Source organism: Cynoglossus semilaevis, chromosome 7, assembly GCF_000523025.1.
Source record: "Cynoglossus semilaevis isolate Cse_v1.0 chromosome 7, Cse_v1.0, whole genome shotgun sequence".
Taxonomy (NCBI): domain Eukaryota; kingdom Metazoa; phylum Chordata; class Actinopteri; order Pleuronectiformes; family Cynoglossidae; genus Cynoglossus; species Cynoglossus semilaevis.
In genome coordinates this window covers 11,518,212-11,531,760 of record NC_024313.1, presented here as the reverse complement: position 1 = coordinate 11,531,760, position 13,549 = coordinate 11,518,212, and the positions used below count along the sequence as shown (strand labels likewise).

Sequence of the window (13,549 nt, the reverse complement as noted above, 5' to 3'; positions counted from 1 at the left end):
GTGAAGCCCAGGGTGATTTGCTCCGTCCCATCGATAACATGCCGTCTGACAGTTGGTTATTGATACGGTGTTGAATCGGCCGCGATCACCCACCGTTGTACAAGCGTTTGCTGCCGATATATCCATTGTGTTTTCATTTGAATAGAAGTGGCTGACAAGGGAGGAACTAAACACCCATGGACCAGGGATGCATCATTGATGGTATCTAATAATGCCAGCCCTGGTGGTTGAATGTAGGTAGAGCGAGTTAGTCGCCTTAATCCATCCATGAATAAGTAAACAGCCACGGATATTAGTGTGACAGCGGTCTACGCCACAGTGGGAGAAGCTCAGCGTCGGCCGTGCCGCTGATACACGGCAGAGGAAGAACTGCTCTTAACTACATGGGACCAATTATTCTACACGTCGTAAAAGAGACGCAGTCATCTAAAAACAATTTGTTTTGATTCATGCGTTGCCATTTGGTGGAAATCAATAGGCACGGCCGTGCGTGGACTGATTTTTATCAGCGGTGTGAGAATAATAACGCAGCAGCGCTCCATTTCAGGCTCTGTCGTTTTTGATGAAGCGCTCCAGTCCAACAGAAGTGATAGCGCTCAGAGTGAGCCCTGTGAAATCCACCGCACGTCTCACTTTTTGACGTGGCGTTCGCTGCCGTGTAACGCAAGAAACCACATCTATAATACAGGAGATGGTGCTGTGTGGGGGAGACGCCCTCCCCCTCTCTCTCCCTCTCTCCCCTCACTCGTGCTGATCTATTTTTCCTCCTCTCTCTCTCTCTCTCTGCCCTTTATGCGACCACCGTCCCTGCTCCATGCCACTGTCTGTCTTCATTTTTCACTAATGAGTTCATTAAACATATTAGTGTTGCTCTGCCAAAAGGGGACGCAGTGCAGTGAGCAGGGGAGGAAAAAAAGGTGGGGGGGGGGACTGACTAATTTCATCGTCCTGTCTTTGAGCCTTTATCCTGGGTTCAGAACAGTCTCTCTACCTCAGTGGTTTATAACTCAAGAAGACAAATATATTCAACAAACAAAATACAATATATTTTATAGCAACCTCTAATTCCACTGGATGAATTTAAATTCATTTGTCCAAGGGATTGACCCATAGAACTGTTTTCCCGTCCCTGACACCGACACCTGTGTGTTCCATGTCACCTGTAACTGATACCATTGTTGAATTAATAATCCAGGGGTCTCAGGTGTCACTTTCATTACATCAGTGTTTGATACAAAAAAGAAAAATACAAATACAACAGAAATACTGTATAATACAACACCATGTCCACGTTGAGAACATAGATCTAGTGGAAATAGATCGGTACTGATTGTCTCTATTCGCTCAGATATTTGATCTTGATATCAGTTCAGTGTGTCACTGCACCCTGTCTGCTTTAAATCCGCACCCCCCACTTTTGGAACCACTTCCCTCTAATGGATAAATTTAACAATCCGTTGCCAGGAAGAGTGTATTTAAAGTCTGAGTTGAGTTTTGTTTGTCATTTCTGTTCTGGTGTCTGCAGCAGTGTTAGGAGCAGTGGTAGCAGCAGCAGTGGTAGCAGCAGCAGTGTTAGGAGCAGCAGCAGCAGCAGTGTTGTGAGCAGCAGCAGTGTTAGGAGCAGCAGCAGCAGTGGTAGCAGCAGCAGCAGCAGCAGTGTTGTGAGCAGCAGCAGTGTTAGGAGCAGCAGCAGCAGCAGTGTTAGGAGCAGCAGCAGCAGCAGTGTTAGCAAGCAGCAGTGCTCTGTCACCTGCACAGCAAGTGTCTGTGTTTGCGTGAAAAGCCAATGTAATTTCAAGCATCACAGTTTTTGGCTCAGCATACAGTGTGTGTGTGTGTGTGTGTACAGCGAAGGTTTCGTCTGTGTGTATACATTTCCTCTTTTTTGCTCACTGTTGTCCCAGATATATCAGTTTTTCTTCTGCCAGATTGTCAGAAGGAAGAGAGAGCAGCTCTGAATAGAGAGATGTAGAAAGCAGAACAACACAGTTTGAGGACATGTTCCCAGCTTTTTTTTTTTTTTTCATGGGGGGAGTTGGGGAGGGGGGGGGGGTTAGCCTCCTCCTTCAAACACAAAGAACGTTGGACTGAAAAGCCGAGATATGGCAATGCTTGCGGCAAGCTCCAGGAACAATGCTACCAAAGGGAGAAACCCTCAGTGTTTCCTCGGCGTTGCCAACTCCTGGAGATTACTTCAGCCTCCAGTTTTCACACCGTTCACTAGAAACAGACGCCACGTTCGTAGGAGAAGATGCCTCTGCCCTAATTGTACCTGCTGTGAAGGGGCAGTTCCTGACCTGTTTCTGAAGCCTTAGTATGAAATGAAAGAACAGTCAGCGGTTGCGTTAGATCCAGAGAAGAGCTGGCGTGCTGCCAGAGCTGGCATTTATCTGGCATTTATCAAATGAGACTAATGTTTGGTGTCTGTTTCCTCTCTCTCCTCTGGCCTCAAGGCTGCGAAAAGAATCAGCGAAAAGATATTAAAATAATCATTAACCTCTTAAGATGTTAATGACGGAAGACTTTCTAACGATGCCTGCTCCATTAGAGGGGCCACCTGCAGGTCATGTTTTGCGTTACCTCTGTTGTCTTTTAAGCTGGCATGATGCAGGTTTTTGTTTTGTTTTTTCCAAAAGGGCAAAATCTGTAGGAGAGAGAGGCCTTGTGTGCTATCACTCTCATCCTGCCCAAGGCCGTCATTATCTGTACTGTAAGACAGAGTGTCTGTCGAGTGAGCGTATGAGCCAATCACAGGGGCTCGTGTGGGGCAGGTTTCCATGGAGAAAGACGGGTTTCGCCGTGAAGCTCCTGGAGATCGGCTCGAGCAGGCTAGTCTGATCTTGGCTGATACGTTCTACAGCCGTTGTTGTTGTCCTTCCTTCTTTTGTTGTGTCCAGTTAGAGACCTCGACCTCGGTGTCCCCTCAGAGGCTGCGCTCCTCCAGTTTGTTGCGGCCTTTATTGTAGTCACATCAGAGAAGGTGTGTGTTTGCTTTCATGTGTGTGTGTGTGTATGGTTGAGGCATGGTGGCTGCTGCGGGTTGACAAGGCAGCGCTGAGGACATTTCCTCCTCACTCATCCAAAACCATCTCCCTCAGCCAATCAGCCAATCAGCCAATCACATGCACTGAGGTTTATGGGATAGATTCAACCATTCAAGTGGAGCCTTAGTCCTCATTATTGATGATGTCATATCTCAGATCAGTGCGTGGTACGATTCCCTCAGTGCGGTCAACACCTCACACCCCTGATCTTCAGTTAAGGGGACAGTGCCTCCATGTTGTTTTGCCGTTAGCAAGCAAAGAGTTTAGCTTGTCTTGGAAATTTGTTTTGAACTAAATAAATCGCAGCTCCTTCCTGTTTGCTGTCCTCATGTGTATCATACTGCTTTGATGTAGTCAGGAGTTTTTTTTAGTCACAGTCGGGCTGTTTATTTATAGACTGGATTTAACAAAAGGTTAGGGTAAAAGCTCCGAGCTCCGGTTCAAACAGAACCCCGACTGTTCAACACAATCATCCGACCCCTCCGACCAACCACCCACCTACCCACAACAATCATCTGGTGTTTGTTACTCTCAGCCCGTCAAAGCGCTGCGTCAGCCCCTCTGAGTCCACAGATAAGGTCAGGATCAGTGCAGACGGAGACGGCTAAGAGGATTCTGGGATGCTGGCGAGAACGATCGGAGATATGGAAGAATTATCGGCGTGATACCGCAGCGTCGGAGTCTTAAGTACACGAAGGCATCAGACTTTAAACAGGAGCTAAACTCAGGCCCGTCTCTGAAGGGCTCTTCGGAGAGCAAGAGCGAGAGCACGTAGCGGTGGCAGGAGTGGACGGATCGCACCGCGATGAGCCGTGCAGGAGAAAAACAGGCATATGGAGGGGGAATGAGGAGAGAAGAGAGAGGGGGTAATTGGGACAGCTGTGCAGCTTGAGGCACAAGCAGTCAGATCACCCACCACTTTCCTGGCCCACCGTCCCTCTCTCTCTCTCTCTTTCTCTCAACCCCCCACCCTCCCCACCCCCAGAAAAAATAAAAAAGAGAGCCAGAAGGCCAGATGCTGGCCATTAGGATCACAGTGACAACAGAGCAAATTCATTCTGCAGTCAGAGCACAGCATGCAGCGGCCCACAAAGACCAACGTGGGAATATAAAAGAAGGCCTGTGAGCTCATCGGACTGAACGGCTCTGACTCCCACTCCTGGGTGAAGGCTTTTTGTGGCGGCCCTGTTTCTCCACAGGGGGGCTGGTGGATGTCATCCAGTTTTTACAGGAAGCCCAAATTCCCCAACAACAAGACCCCCCCACACACACACACACACAAGAATCATTGAAAGGCCAGTGGTATCTGATCCTGAGCCACGTCGTACTCAGTGACCCGTGTTCGACCTCCACACGTATCCAGAGTGGTTCCAACCCTGGAGCTGTTGGAAAATAGGACCTGGACTTGGATGAAAGACCTGCATTACCATCCTCACAGGTGTCGGGGGGGCTATTTATGCTCCCGTTGGACAGCACCGCCCTCTGGAGGGTGTGTTTGTCACAGTGGGGCTGCACTATTTCTGGACCTTTAATGTAACTCTGTGACCTCCGTGTGGAGACGAAGCCGAGTTTTTTTGGTTGGTTGGTTTGTTTGTTTGTCTTCATACGTGGCTCAGACCAGATTGTGTCCAGCTCTGAGCCAAGTTCACAGGAGGTGAGGAGGTTAATGCGCACGTGTCCATCTCAGTTTCTATCAAAGGCTTCATTGTAAGTGTGTGTGGCATGTGCAGCGTGTGTCACCGATGGTTGGCGCCGTACGCCGCCAGCTGAGAGGATTGTGAGGGATTGTGGTGGATTGGCCTGATTGGATTTCCGATGCAGGAGTCCTGTCACCTGCTGCAGGATTGTGCTCATGTTAGCAGCACGGCAGCCGTCGGGCAGCCGTCGGGCAGCAGCAGCCGCCACATGAGCCGCGGACACAAACGTTCCACTGAACGGGCCACACTGAGTGAGACCCCGGACCAGGGTTTGTTGTCTCCTGTAAGACGTGATGTTGGGGATTAGTTACACACACACAGTTCTTATTGACAGATTTGAATTATTAATCTTATTAATTATGAAAGACTTGACTTTAACACCTGACTGCAGCTACATTTGTCCAGTGTACATATATGTACTGAATATATGTATATGTGTGTGTGTTTCCTCTCTCTTTTATCAGACTTGATAGGACTGAGAAAATTCACGTGCACTGGGTTAAACAGAAGTCAGTGGTGGGTGACTGGCGTCAGTTACCTGTCTGTGCTGCCCTGTTATGTCAAAATACAGCAGTACAAGTACCAGGGATGTGGAGTTTCCTGTATCCTGCATTACTTTTCAAATTGTTGACTTTGTTTTTTTTTTTTCTTGAAGGTCAAAATGCAGTTCAGCTTCTGGATGTTTCTTGTTGTTATTGAAGGGCACGGCGCTCTGAGGCAGAGAAAAAAACCCCAAACCAAACCGTGTTCTCTCGGTCTGTCGTCCTCTCTTATGGTTGTGTAAACCTGAGGTGAGTTAATAACCTGGACTGTTGAGCTTGTCAGGACCTTTTCTCTGGAGTTTGTTAAAAAGCACTGTGGGAAATATAGAAAATCACTAAGTGAAGTCTAATTAGACAAGGAAGCCTGACGGAAAGTGGCTACAACATAACAGTAATTATAACAATTGCAGGATAACTCCTGGGGTGTGCTCCTCACCACGTATTGATGACTTTCAGCAGCGTACAATTATTTGACAGAGGATAATTCTTTTTCCCTCTTCTCCCAGTGGTGTTCTTCAGGGTGGAGGTGAATTTAATTAAGAGGCATCCACAAAAAACAAACAGTAGGGATTTTTTTTTGTTTGTTTACGTTATTTCAAAATATGTAGAAAATGCAGAAGCGTAGCTCCTTTAAAGTAGGAACTTTTTCATGATCCCTGCATCGACTTTGAGGTTTGAGGTTTGAGTGTTCAATTTGCTGACCTGAACAACACAGAGCAGCCTTGGAAAAAAAAAATATGGACTGAAAATCCATTAGCATAATTGTTGGTGAGGCAAAATATTTGTAGAGAGGATGTATGTTTCTATTATCTAAAGAGATACAAGGATTGGCGGAGCTTCCTCCGCTGGGAAAGTTGTTGAAACAGCTCCCATCGGAGCGCCGTGGAATATCCAGTCTCTTGTTGCTTATTGGTATTTGTGAGTGTGAGGGAGTGTTGTGTGCCAGAAAATTCTCATTCCCAGTGTTTCAGCTATTGATTGAGTTATAAAAATGAATTTATAATGCCCGTGTTGCAGACGTTGCGTGAGGAGATATTGAATTCTTTGATACCGAGTCATCAATTTGAATTCCTCTGCCCTGCACACGGCACAGGTGCTGAACGTCTGCAGGTTGATGGAGCGGCTCATGGAAGTAATGTGACGGTGTAGTAAAAAGTAACTGGTGTTCCACTCCAGGCAGGACAGAGCGAGCTCATTGGACGCCGGGGGCTTTCCATCAAAAAGTTGCAAATTGATTTTTGCTTCCACATTGGCTCCTGAATAAATAATTACAAAAAGGAAAAAAGAGCAAGTAACAACATTAATGATGCTTATGTTAACGTTAAATTCACTAACCCCCCCTGCAGCCTCAGCCGGTTGTTGACGCCGCTCCGTCCTCGTTCGGCATTTGTGAGAGTGGCAGTTCTGGCATTCACCTGTAGCGAAGCTCTTGGCAAACCAGCGTGAGGCCATTTGCATGTGACATGCCTGTCATGTAGCCTCAGGCTGCCCCCCCCTACAGAGCCGTCTGTCAGGTTTAAATGTGGTGTGGGTGTGACTGCGGTGTGACTGCGGCATGACTGCGGTGCGGTCCTCAGCCAGGTGGCAGGGCAGTCCCACGACTGTTCCTCAGTCAGGTGGCAGGGCAGTCCCACGACTGTTGTTTTGTTTGTTTTTGGACCAAATCGTGAAAAGTTCAAGGACCGTAAACAAAACAACATCCAAAGGCAGACCGCGTGACACATGGAGCAGTGGAGTGTTTGGCGTCGGTCTGGGCTTGACCGGACACTGGATGAGGCTCTGTCAGAGTAAATGTAGCTTCTGCTCGTCCACTTTTATAGAAGCCATCAAGAACAACTGCTTCCTGTTACATCTTCCTTTAACACAGTCTCAGAACCAAGAACCGAGTTCATCCCTGAACACAGTTGTCGGATCTATTTATAAACAGAGGTCGTAAAAAAGGAACCAATGATCAGGAACTGTAAAGTCAGTTTTTTTAAATTAAAAATAGTGATATATTTTGATCAAGTTTCAGATACTGTTTTTTGCGTCTCTTTCACCACAGCTGGTTGGAGCCTTTTGTAGATTTTCTGATCTCAACTAACGACAGTGAAGTCAGGTGACGTCGATTGACCTTGACGCTGACACAGATCATACTGTGCTTCTGTGCCACGTAAGTGGAACTTGATCCAATTCCACAGGTCCCTGTGGGTATCAGTTCAGAGGAGAAGTAACAGCCAGTTCTCATCCAGGTATATGGTAATGATTGCTACAGTTGTAAAAGCAAATGGGAGGGAATGCCTCGCAGCTGCTGCTGCACAGTTTCAAAGTGAATGAGTCACTAATGAAGACGGCAAGTAAAGTAGAAAGTACTAACTGTAGAAATAAACAAAAGTCCTTGGCCTGAGAAGTGTTGTGGGCAGCAGCTACAGTTAGTCCTGCAGCTCATTGATAACAAATGTAGAGATACTGTGTGTGTGTGTGTGAATATATACAGCTATGAAGTCACTGTAAATGACCTTAGGGGGAATTCCCTTTAAAGCAACGGCACAATATCACTTTTCAAATACATTGTAGAGCAGTGCGTGACAAGCTCCGCTCCATCCCGACTCCCAAAGCTTGGTTTTCACTTTTCTTTGATCTTGCCACAAGGAGAAAACAAAAGAATAGAAGTTGACACGTCAACTCCGTGAGGAGTTTTAAGGACGCAGCCCGGCTCTGCCAATTCACTTTGATTTATGTCGTGAATTGATGATTATTGAAGTTGAAACCGTTGTTTTGGTCGTCCTTCAACACCTTCCTGAAGTTCCACGCTGAAACCTCAGATGAGGGAGTGGGCCGACGGTCTGCAGCACCTTCACGCTGAACTTACTCATCATCATTCCTCACACGCTGCGCCGAGAAGTGTTTGGAAGAGTCACCGCCGTACCCTATAGCTGTAGCAGCGTAACCTACCCTGTCTGCACGCAGAGCTGATTACTTATTTATGTAGCATCGAGCACTCGTACCTGTGTGAGGTGGCGAGTCTGAGTCTGTGAGGTCCAGGACCGGCTCAGGTCAAGCTGTCAGGGTGAAGATCCCTCTGAAAACTTAGCCTCCTCTTTGAACGCTGACCCGTTCTCCAGCTCTTTCACCCAAACCCTAGCTGCGTAAGCTCTCCTCCACCTCTCCTCCACCTCTCCTCCATCTCTCCTCCACCTATCCTCCACCTCTCCGCCACCTCTCCTCCACCTCTCCTCCATCTCTCCTCCACCCTCACTGAGTCATGTTTAGCACCGTTGCAACGTTGCCCTTGCAGATAATCGTTGTCTTGTGGATTAGCATAACAACAGAGGAGAGGGCTTTGTTTTAATTCCACTAACACTGGACCGAGCTCCTGTGTGCCGGCTCGCCTGCCGGTGTTGTCTTAACCAGGATTAGGAGAACGGGCTGCGTGTGCCCACGAGGGCCCCCACACTGTGCCCATCCACCAGTCTTTGTGGTTGAATGAACACTCCTCAAGCTGAATGTTTTCTAATGAGCCAACTGGTAAATCACAAGTCTCCACTCGGTTAAGATGCTTTTTTATTTTTATTTTTTAAACAACAATCTTAGCCCGCGTTGCAAAGATTGTAGTTGTGACGTTATGGTAAATTTACAAACATTAAGAAGATCTCATAGCAGGTCTTTAGTGTCTAGACCATGGGTTACAACACAACAACATACACTTCAGGCTCAGGTTTCACACTGTATTTCCCTCGGATCATAATAGAGTTGTGTTGAAGTCAAACAGTTCCACCTTTCTACAGTTACCTCGTCATTCATCCGACTGTGCCGACTCGTCGTACTTGGCCTCTTCTGTACAGTTCTTTAGCTGGTTTTGGTTTCACTGTTGCCTGATAACAACCACTGGGGTTCAAGCCACGGTCTGACCCTCGCTCGTTCTGGACCCCAAAAGAAAAATGTTACTTGTACTTTTTGTGTACTTGTACACAGTTTAATTGAAGTTGTACTGAAGTTTGGACCTTAGTCAGACTGAAGGTCCAACACAGAACAGTTCATACACTGTACTTTAAAGGAGGAACAAAGCACGGGTTGGGGTCCCCAGAGGACCACAGGTGTTGGCATTCCACAGGACGAGGTGAAGTTGACCGTGGAGCTCTGAAATCCTAGTTCCAGTCAGAGAAAGGCGTCTTTTTGACTCGGGATGGATTTCGTCATTTTTAAAAATGAAACAAAAACCTTTCATCATAAGTCGATTCCAGCGGCGTATTTTACAACATAATCACGCAGCCGTCAAAGGAAGTTGTAAGAGTTGAGTCGAAGTGATTCCTACTGTCTGGTCCTCATCTGTCGTACAAGGAGTGAAGGATAGAAGAAAAACCAGTGGGGAGGAGTGGGTGATGATGGGGGGGGGGCAGTGACCCTTTAAGTACATAAGATTAGGAGGATTAATAAAAAAAGGAAGTTAATATGCATGATAATTAAGGATGCTTCAGGAAGAAATGTCAAAGATGTGTGTGTGAAAGCAGATGAATGTGTGTGTGTTAAGTGTTTGGCGGACAGAAAACAAAGCCGTCATTGACAATCTGAACGGAGGATTTCTGTGTCAAAGAATTCTCTGACTCTCAAACAAACACGCTGTGAAAGTGTGCGAAAAGAATTTCAGGCTCCCTAAAAAAGATGACCACACATTAGAGCCCAGCTCTTCACAGAGATTATCAGTGTTTACATGGCGTTAACCCACACACACACACACACACACACACTCTTTAGGCCACAGGGGCTGAGTTCTTTGGTGAAACGGTGGTTTCACACTTTTCTTTGTGGATGGATTTGTGCGACTTCTGTGGCTTTGGCCTCTTTTTCTGCCGTGTTTAAAACTTCCTGGGCCTCGCGGCCTGGAGACGACGGTGTCATTTGTTGGCTTGGTTTTGGCAACACGACGTTCCCAACCGCTCCAGTGGGAACGTCTTGTATTCGGTGATTTATTCCTGAACAAACGCTCTTTTCTGAAAGAGCCTTTTTCTTTTTTTTTTTTAGGCCAAAATTTCATCTGGACGTTTAGTCTGCAAAGAAAATCAACTGAACCACTGATGTGCTTTCTCAAAGGCAAGAAAAAAATAGTGAATAGTAATAATGGTGATACAATATTAAAATGACCTTTAATGTCAAAGGTAGAATAGATGCTGTTTTATACCAGCAGAAAGTGGATAATTGTGTAATTTCCCTCAGCCGTTCCTCCCGGAATACCACGTTCTTTAATTTTCTGATATCAAGTTATCTGCAAAGAAATTATTCCGAGTCTTTAAAAAAAAAAAAGAAAAGAAAATGATTTCCTGAATCACAAGTGACCGCGCGTATATATCATTTATTTATTTCTTTTCAGAAATTATACCACACCGACACAGGAATGCAGAGCATTCCCAGCTTTTGTGACAGGATTCCTAATCAGGCCTGACGTCCACTCTAGCACCGCGCTGCCCATCCCTTTTCCTCTCCTCTCCCCGGAGGAGGGCACGTCTTCTCCCGGCTCCTTGTTGCGTTTTGATAAAAGCCGACTCTCCCTCTGATGTCTCCTATCTCTTCTCATCTCCTGCAGTGAAGAACGACTCACTACGATTCCGGCTTCCTGCCGTGGGTTTTCTCTTTTCTTTTTCTTTTTTCTTTTCTTTTCCTTACCTCACCTCATTCCTCCGTCTCAGGGTGACGCCCACTGCTGTGTGCAATGGATCAAAACTGTCACAACAACTTAATGGAGTTCTGACCTGCTTTCTGACCCTCACTGCTTATCACATAAACACACCAGCTACACACTGCACCACTGCGTCACCACCACCAACACTTCTCTGATGTGTGAGAGGTTTGGATTCGTTGGCGGCTCATCGCCTCGCGGAGCGTGCGTCCGCTGCGGGCTTTGCTCGGCTGCGTCAGGATAATGCTGCTAGCACCTCCAGCAAACAAACAAAAAAAAGTCCTTTCAAAGCCTTAGGGCCAAACCTGAATGTTTACTATGTGGACCACGCCGCGAGGAAATGTAGACGGTGTCAGAGCCACTGGAGTCACAGCAGCACAGAGTCAACTCTGACTCTGTGCTGGGTGGAGTGGGTTAGCATCCGGTGGTGGCAAGTGAAGAGGTCACCATGAATCATGGAATGCAGAAATTATTAATTTATTATTTTCACATTTTTACTTTTTAAACTACTCTCATGTATACAAAGAAAAATGACAGGTTTTATGCTTCACGTTTGTCTTTGTGTGAGAGATCTTTGGACTGAAATCCAAGTTTTTTGGAAAATTGAAATAATTTGATGTAGCATCATCAAAATTACCAATCAAGTTTGTTTTGAAAAATTGCTCTGCTAAAAAAAAAAAATTGTATTTGACAGTGGGAAAAAAACAAATGAGACCTAGCACTGACCAGATATGACGACGAGATAAGTCAAATTTGTTTGACCGACGCCTCAGGGAACTTTCGTCTTTTTTTTTTTTTACCTGGTGAAGTTCCACTTCTTTTAAAACTAATAACGTAATAACACTGTCTTAGAACTTTTTGACCTCCTGGACCTCTTTTGTTCAACCTCTTTGGAAATAATTTATAGTTGCGTTAAATCGTTGTCAGTTCTTTTTGAGGTCAGAGTTGAACGGTGCAGCCACAGTTTCTGACCAAACACTCCGAGGTGTTTTTTTCCTCCGAAGGAAAAAAGAGCAAAATTACCAATCAAATATTCACCGTACAATGCTGTAGTTGGCAATAAAGTCTTCAGTATCCCCTGAAGGAGTCTAATTTCTTCCTAATGATTACTGTAGAGAAAGAGCTGAGTGTTGAATATCTGCTAAAAGATGAAAAGAGCACCAAACCCCAAGCAAAAATATATTCTTTAAAATGTAAAAGAGTTGCACATAAATCTCACAGGCTAAATATTTAATGAGCTGGTATGTTGGGAGATCTGTGGCTAAAAAATTGAACATAATTATCCTCATTAGGTTATCATTTGTGCATGATCACATAAAAGTGTTCCTTTAGCTTTTCAGTGGCAGAGGGAAGAGAGTTTTATGTTTATGTTTACTTCACTAGCTGCAGGTTCTGTTTAAACATCCAATTTTACATCCTTTTTTTTTTTTTTTTTTTTTTTAGGGCGGTTAAAAAAAACATTGATCCAACTTTCTTAACGTCCCACAGTTTCCTGGTACATTGTTATATAATTCTCTCTAATCTGGTTTGTCATTCATCCCAGGGCTCGTGAACACCAGAGATGAAGCTGATGTGATTAATTTCAAAGCAACGGCGGTTCTATTTAGAGATAAACCGCCGTCAATACCGTCTGACGCTCATGATATCTCACTCCTTCCACATCTGTCATCGTCTCTGACGCGCCCTTTGTTTTTCCAGGCACTTTTGTCTGTGCTGGTGGAGCCGGGCCCTCCCACACTGATAGATGTCATTATGTAAAATGATGATTTTTTTCTTTCTTAGCTTCTATGAGCATCTTGATTGAAGCCTGAAGGAAGTGGAGGTTTAATTGTCTGTGAAGGTTCTTGGTGCGTTCATTATCCTCATACAGTCATTATGTTAAACAGTGCATGTCGCTCACCCGACTGTCTCCTCTCTCCTCTCTCCCCGACCTAGACTTTCCTTCGCACCTTGACTCAGTTTTACCCACGTTGAGGTGCAAAGGAAAGACGGGGCGGGGGGGTTTAAGTGCTCAAACCAACTTCAATTGGTAGTTTTTACGTTCTTTTACAACAAAAAATATGCTGTAGATGTAGTTGTTTTGAGTTGAGGTGCAAAGGAAAGACAGTTCTTTACACCTATGTTCTTTTACACCTAGAAAGTCAAGGTTTTTAAAAAATATGCTGTAGATGTAGTTGTTTGATGATCAATTTCTTTGTCGTTTCTTTGTCATATTGTGGCCTGTGTTAGCTCAATGCTAACTGCTTCAAACGGCTGATAACGTTTCTGTGACAGAGCAGTTGTCACCGTGCCATCACGATTGTGCTCTGAATTTTTTTCCCGCCCTGCATTTATCTTGGTCCGACGTCCAAACAGTTTGATAAGACGAGGTGTGACATCACACACATGTGTATATTTGACCTTTTCACCTGCCGTTCACGTAGTCAGATATACAGTAGAGAACAAACTGTTTTTAAGATCACCATTCAACTTCCTCCTTCCTCCCTACAACAGCCGCTCTCTCACCACAGGATGTGGGGAGTCTTGCACTGCACGTGTGTAGAACCAGGTCGGATGGAGCGGAGATGACAGGTTGTCACGTCGTCATTATTGGCACAAACGTTTCAAATAAAG

General features: G+C 45.5%; 1 long non-coding RNA gene across 3 annotated transcripts in view; it reads left to right on the top strand.

Moving 5' to 3' along the window:
• LOC103381163 (uncharacterized) overlaps positions 1-13,549 on the top strand; it is a 69,797-nt gene that overhangs the window by 30,410 nt on the left and 25,838 nt on the right. The window contains exon 2 of one of the 3 annotated variants that reach the window (XR_003050040.1): positions 5,397-5,532. The exons of the other annotated variants lie outside the window; for them this stretch is intronic. This is a non-coding gene — a long non-coding RNA (uncharacterized LOC103381163). The remainder of the gene's footprint in view (positions 1-5,396; positions 5,533-13,549) is intronic. 3 annotated transcript variants of the gene reach the window in all.